Genomic DNA, 7,309 nt, shown 5'->3' on the forward strand with positions numbered 1-7,309 from the left:
CTCATTCATGGGATGTGGGTTTTGCTGGCAGGGCCAGCATTCATTGACCCTTGAGAAAGGTGGATTGTACTGCATGCTTGAACTGTTGCAGTCCATGTGGTGCAGCTACACCCACAGTATGATTAGGGAGGGAGTTCCAGAATTTTGTCCTGGCAACAGTGAAGGAGTAGTGATTATAGTTCCAAGTCAGGACAGTGTGTGGTCTGGGTGAGGCACAAGCCTGTGTTAAAGTGTATTGATGTGATGCTCTCTGTTACCATTTCAAGGCGGGTTCCATCGGGAAGTATTAAAGCCAAGCCTGGTCCTGATGCAACTCATGTCCACATATCTTCTACTTCCCAGTAGGAATCAACAAATACATATTGAGCTTCAGGATGTTGACTGACTTTCCCCATCACTTTCCCTGTCTGTCTGAACCCTTCCACTATCAGCTAGAATTGCTGTCCCTTGTGATATCGCTCAATTTTGTATCACTGCAGTTATGTCTGGGATCTTGCTGATCACCCATAACTACCAACAATCAAGCCATTGTGCAATACACAATGCTGCTAATTGTAATCTAAATAGGATGTTGGTCGACATGTTTTATGAAGGTTGCATTAAATTCCTTGCGCCTGAACAATTTAAAATAATTTTTAGAGAAAGTCGCAAAAGCAGCTTCACCAGCACCAAGCTGTCATCCCAAGATAGTATTGTGGCTTGCAGTTCTTGCTCACTCACTAAATCACACAACTGGTATGCCAAATCCAAAGAAAAATCGCCCCCAATATCTTTGCTAAACTGACAGCAAGAACAGAATGAGGGCACAGCCTAAGAGTGCCTCTGTTTGCCAGGAGCCATTAGTTGGTTGGGGAAATCAAGTGAGATGTGCAAATGAGGCAACTGAAGCACTTTTCCACTTGAGACCCCCAAGTCCAAGTTGTCCTCTCCTCTTCCCCCTCCTTTCCCCACCTGATCGCTCTGGTTTCCAAAGGGAGATAGGGTGGATGATAGCCCTTAACTGGCCATTCCTTCTATGTGGAATAGACAATTGAACAAGCTTTTATGTCTGCAAGGATTTAAATATATTCCTGGAAGACACAAAATCTCCAGTGAAATTCGACCCTTTGTCTTTCTTTTTAATGGCTAGCAATTCGAATTCTATTTCCACTTACCTCTTTACATTTAGTCGGGCTTCTTTTTCTTAGTATTTTATCTACATTCCATCAGTATTGGAACAGTGTAAGCAAAATTAGTTTGTTTTCCTGAGTGAGCCTTTCTTCCCTGTTGAGGTGCAAATACATTCTGCTTGCTGAGCTATTCCTCATGGCTTGTCCTTGTAGGTGGATTGTGTTTAGATATTTTAAATCAACCTGTTCAGAGATGCAAGTACACACCTCTGGAGCAAGTGGGACTTGAACCAAGGCCTCTTTGTTCAGAGGTGGAGGCACTACCACTGCATCACCAGAGCTGTAGTAGATTTTTGAACTGTAGATCACTCTGCTCATTCTAAAACAAATCACTTCTTCCCATGTGTTCTGAATTAAAAGGAATGGACAGAGCAATTTGCAACCAACCCCAGTCAATGCACCTTGTAAGATGGGTCAAAGTTGTTAAAATGGCCCCTAGATGGCACACTTAACTTAGAGATTAATTCAGTTCTTACAATAGGATCTGTACAATCTTGCTGCTATAACTTAAAATGCTGCCATTAAAGTGCTTATCCAAACTGAAAACCAGTGAAAATATCCATATTAGATCAATTGTTGTCTTGCCATCTAAGACACTTTTTGCAATTGGTTTTCGTTTGTGCTTTTTGTTTTGTACTTATTGATACCACTGGCCCAAGTAATTTAACTCCCCAAAGCTGTGCTCTTGAATTCATTGTGGAAATTGAAAAGACCTGTCTGCTGTGGCATTCAAACCACAGTTCAAATTTGAGCTCTCACTCAGTATGGTTTCCAAAATCAGTCATGAGATAAAAGTGTGAAGCAAAATTAATTGGCATTGAAAAATAGTATAAGTTATTTAATTAAAGCACAGTGAATATCAACAAGTTCTTTGAAATAACAGAAATATTAGATGAGAATCCAAAACGTTGTTTGACAAAATATCATACTAAGGTGTGTAAAGTCTATAGCATTAAAGAAACAATGGCAACCCAGTTTTTTTTTTAATTGGCAAAGGGATAGAAAACAGTGTAGTGGTAAGCAGTTCTTTTACAACTGGGCAGTATATATTGGTGTTCCCTTAGTAATAGCATTACAACAGTTGTTCTTAACATGTTCTAGTAACTTAAAATTGGGCATTTGGACATAATTTCAAAATATACAGTTGATATGGAACTCAGAAATGTAGTAATCAATGAGGAAAATGATACATTTCAAGAGAACAAGAGCATATTGGTGAAATGGATAGTCATGATGGATGAACATAACTGTAAGAAGTGTTACATTTTGGTAGAACAGAGATGCAACTTGAATTAAGTAGGATAAGCTAGGATTAGCAGAAACAAGGAAATGCGGGCGGGGGGGGTGGGATTCATGTGCACAGATCTTTGGAAGTTGGTTGATTTTAAAAATGGGGTCCATAATTTTATTAATACAAAAATAGTACACAAAAGCAAAGAAGTTATGCTAAACACTTAAAAAGCACTGGCTGTGCTAAAGTGTTCTGTTCAGTTCTGGGTACCATGCTTTAAGAAAACTGACAAGGCTTTGAAGAGAGCATGGAAGAGGTTTACTAAGATGGTACGGGGGTGAAGGACTTCAACTGCATGGAAACTTGGGAAGCACGGAGTACTCCATTTGAGTAGGAAGATTTGAATAAGATGTTCAAAATAACAAAGGGTTTCAATAGAGTTAATAAGGGCAAACTTTCTTCAGTGGCAGAGGTCAGAGATTCGTTCCTGCCAATCTCAGGACATACCATTTAGTTCAATTTGCATCTTTTCACTCCTTGTACTAAAATGCAACACTTCTAACTTGACAAAGAAATAAAGACGACCTGAGAAATCTTTTATTTTTACATCGCAAGTTCTGATCTGAAAGGATGATGGAATTGGATTTAGTTCTGACTTTTTAAAAAAGATAAAAATCACACAACACCAGGTTATCGTCCAACAGGTTTATTTGGAGGCACTAGCTTTCAAAGCGCTGCTGCTTCATTGGGTGGTTCATCCAAGGAACATCTTGATAAAGGGCCTCTACCCGAAATGTTGTGGGCCATTTCCACACTGTAGGGAATCTGATCTAATCTAGTCTAATCTAATCATATGCCCAATTACCTTCTATCTCCAGTCACACCCTCCAGGTGAAGCAATGATTTTAGTTTATTTCACATTTTAGTTTATTGTTATCACGTTCCGAGATACAGTGAAACATATTTTTTGTGTGCTAACCAGAGAAATCATACCTTACATAACTACATCAGGGTAATTGAACAGAATGCAGAATATTGTGTTCCAGCAACAGTGAAGGTGCAGCAAAAAATCAATTCTAATGGATGTGGTCAGTTTATAAGTCTGATAACAGCAGAGAAGAAGCTGTTCTTGAATCTTTTGGTATTTCAAACTTCTGTATCTGTTGCCCAATAGAAGAGAATATAACCAGGGTTGGAGGGGGTCTTTGATTATGTTGGCTGTTTTCCCAGGTAGTGGAAAGTGTAGACTGGATCAATAGAAGAAAGGCTGGTTTACGTGATGAATTGGACTGCATTCATGACTCTCTGTAATTCCTTAGGGTCTTGGGAACAGCAGCTGTCAAACTACACTTTGATGCATCCAGATAAGATGCTTTCTATGGTGCACCTACAAAAGAATTTGTAAGAGTCATTGTGGATGTGCCAAATTTCAATAGTCTTCTCAGGAAATTGAGGCACTGGTGTGCTTTCTTGACTGTAGCATCGATGTGTGTGGACCAGGACAGATTGGCGATATTTCCACCTGGGAACTTAAAGCTCTTGACCATCTCCACCTCAGCACCATTGATACAGATAGAGGTGTGTCCTCCACTTTGCTTTCTGAAGTCAATGACCATTCCTTTGTTTTGCTGACATTGAGGGAGAGATTGTTGTCTTTAGACCATGCCAATAAGCTTGCAGTCTCTTTCCTGTATGCTGCCTAGTCGTCGTTTGAGATTCAACCCACTATAGTTCCCATCAGCAAGCTTGTAAATGGTATTGGAGCTGAATTTGTTCACACAGTTGTGACTGTGCAGGGAGTGCAACGAGGGGCTGAGTACGCAGCCTTAATGGGCACTTGTGTTGAGGATTATTGTGGAGGAATTGATGTCACCTATCCTTGCTGATTGTGGTCTGCGGGTCAGGAAATCAAGGATCCAGTTGCAGAGGGAGGAGCCGATACCTAGGTTTCTGAGTTCAGAGGATTTTGGCGGCGGAGCTAAGTCAATGAACAGGAATCTGGCATAGGTGTCCTTGTTATCCAGATGTTCCAGGGCTGAGCGTAGCCCCAGGAAGATGGCATCTGCTGTGGACCTATTCCCTCAGTAGGCAAATTTTATTGGATCAAGGCAATCTGGGAGGCTGGTGTTGATATGTGTCATTCATCGAAGAGTGTGGTGCTGGAAAAGCACAACCGGTCAGACAGCTTTTCATCAGGAAGAGCTTATGGTCAATGTCGATTCTCCTGCTTGTCGGATGCTGCCTGACTGGCTGTACTTTTCTAGCACCACACTCTGACTCTGATCTCCAGCATCTACAGTGCTACTTTCGGCACAGCCAACCATTCTCATTCATTCACTCACTCAGTCTCCATTCATCACCTATCTAGCTTATCATCTTCCATGGTATACTGTCAACAATTGCATTATCCCTCTCTCTCGCATGCGCGCACTCTCTCTCCATAACTGTTGACTCCTCCCTTCCCCTTCCCACCCCTGTCATTCACAGAAATGCTATCTTTTCGTAGCTGCTTCAAGTTCTCCAGAAGGGTGACTGGACTTAGAACATAGAACACAGAAAAGTACAGCACAGAGCAGGGCGTTAGGCCCACGATGTGCCGAGATTTAATCCTAATGTAAAATATAGTTACTTAACCTATGCACCCCTCAACTCACAGCTATCCATGTGCATGTCCACCAGTCACTTAAATGTCCCCAATTACTTCACTTCCACCACCACCGCTGGCAACGCATTCCATGCATTCATAACTCTCTGCATAAAGAACCTACCTCTGATGTCTCCTTTATACTTTCCTCCTAATATCTTCAGTCTATGACTTCTCCTACTAGTCAATCCTGCCCTGGGGAAAAGTCTCTGGCTAGTGACTCTATCTATCCCTCTTATTACTTTGTACACCTTGATCAGGTCTCATCTCTTCCTCCTTCTCTCCAGAGAGAAAAGTCCGAGCTTATTCAACCTTTCTTCATAAGTTGGAGATGCTGGTGTTGGACTGGGGTGTACAAAGTTAAAAATCACACAACACCAGGTTATAGTCCAACAGGTTTAATTGGAAGCACACTAGCTTTCAGAACGAGGCTCCTTCATCAGGTGATAGTGATGAAGGTCACCTGATGAAGGAGCGTTGCTCCGAAAGCTAGTGTGCTTCCAATTAAACCTGTTGGACTATAACCTGGTGTTGTGTGATTTTTAACTTTCTTCATAAGGCAAGCCCTCCAGTCCAGGCAGCGTCCTGGTAAACCTCCTTTGCACTCTCTCCTAAGCCTCTGTATCTTTCCTATAGTAGGGCGACCAGAACTGGACACAATATTCCAAGTGTGGTCTCACCAGGGACTTGTAGAGCTGCAGCAAAACCTCGTGGCTCTTACACTCAATCCCCCAGTTAATGAAAGCCAAAACGCCATATGCTTTCTTAACAATCATATCCACATGGGTGGCAACTTTGAGGGATCTATGTACTTGCACACTCGGATCCCTCTGTTCCTCCATACTGGCGAGAATAACTGCCTTGAAAAGTTAAGGATTTAACGGGCCCCGTGCCCCCCCCCCCCCCCCCCCCCCACCACCAAACTTGTGGACAGATCTTGTTCTTAGTCAAATTTTCCTACTTGATTTCTCATACCTTCCTGAAAGTGACTCTTGGCCGAATGGCGATTGGTGGACATCCAGGTGGCCACAAATTGGCTGCATATCTGTACCTCCATCCTGCTCCCCTGGAGAATGTAGGGATGGCTCTTTGTCAGCATTGGTTATTGCATACTGCCCAGAAGACAAAACACACTGAAGTTGTCCCTCCCTAGCCTCAAATACTTTAGGTCAAATGTCAGAACAACTCTGACATTCCCCCACTCATCATCCATAACTGTGCTAAAATCAGCTAACTCCATTTCATACTCAACATGTGGCAATGTTTTGGTGGTGTATTTATACTTATGTTTGTACTTTGTTCTTAAAAGTGCCTTTGGACATTTTCTAGCTAAACATGTTATTTAAAAATCTTGTTTTTTTTCAGGAGAGCAGTCAAATTGAGAAACCACCTACATTAACTGGGTGGGGCTTTGCTGTTATATAGGCAAATGAAGGACAAGGGATCAACTTCCCAAGCCTACATTAATTAACTTTGCTCCTTTATCTTGAGTCCACCTTTTGCTAAATGTCGAAGGCACCTATTCTTGGTAAAGACTGCAACTGGCTGCAGTATATTTGGAATTTTTAGGCATTGCTACACCGGGTCTAGTTAACAATTGGAATGTTTTTACAGAAAGCTGGATAAATAATAATGAGAACAGCACCAGAACTGGTTTCAGACACAGTGAATGATCCACTCCTCCCAAAATTGCAGTTTTTGTTTCTTTAGGAACATGTAAAAACATGCACTCAGAGAGAGAAGTTAACCCTGGCCAGTGATCAACCATGTGAATGAACAGCTTATTATATACCAGCACCTTCTGACTCATGCCTTGCCAAAGATCTGCTACAGTAATAATCATCAGGATCCATGTGCTTCTACCCTGTCTGCTTTGTTGTCATGAAAAGCATATTCAGTTTTCTAGATAATATGCAGGTAACAAGCATTAGAACTGGAAGACCTGTGACCAAGGTACATGTGTTCAAGAGTGTGTTGCTGGAAAAGCACAGCAGGTCAGGTAGTATCTGAGGAGCAGAAGAATCAACGTTTCGGGCATAAGCCCTTCCTCAGGAATGTTATTCCTGAGGAAGGGCTTCTGCCCAAAACGTCAATTCTTCTGCTCCTCGGATACTGCCTGACCTGCTGTGCTTTTCCAGCGGCACACTCTCAACTCTGATCTCCAGCATTTGCAGTCCTCACTTTTTCCCCACTTTAAAAAGCATGGGCTCTTCAACCAGCCTGAACTGTTATATGAGCTTTGTTGAATAAAAAGCCTTGAGGATC

Source organism: Chiloscyllium punctatum, chromosome 19, assembly GCF_047496795.1.
Source record: "Chiloscyllium punctatum isolate Juve2018m chromosome 19, sChiPun1.3, whole genome shotgun sequence".
In the NCBI taxonomy this organism is placed as follows: Eukaryota; Metazoa; Chordata; class Chondrichthyes; order Orectolobiformes; family Hemiscylliidae; genus Chiloscyllium; species Chiloscyllium punctatum.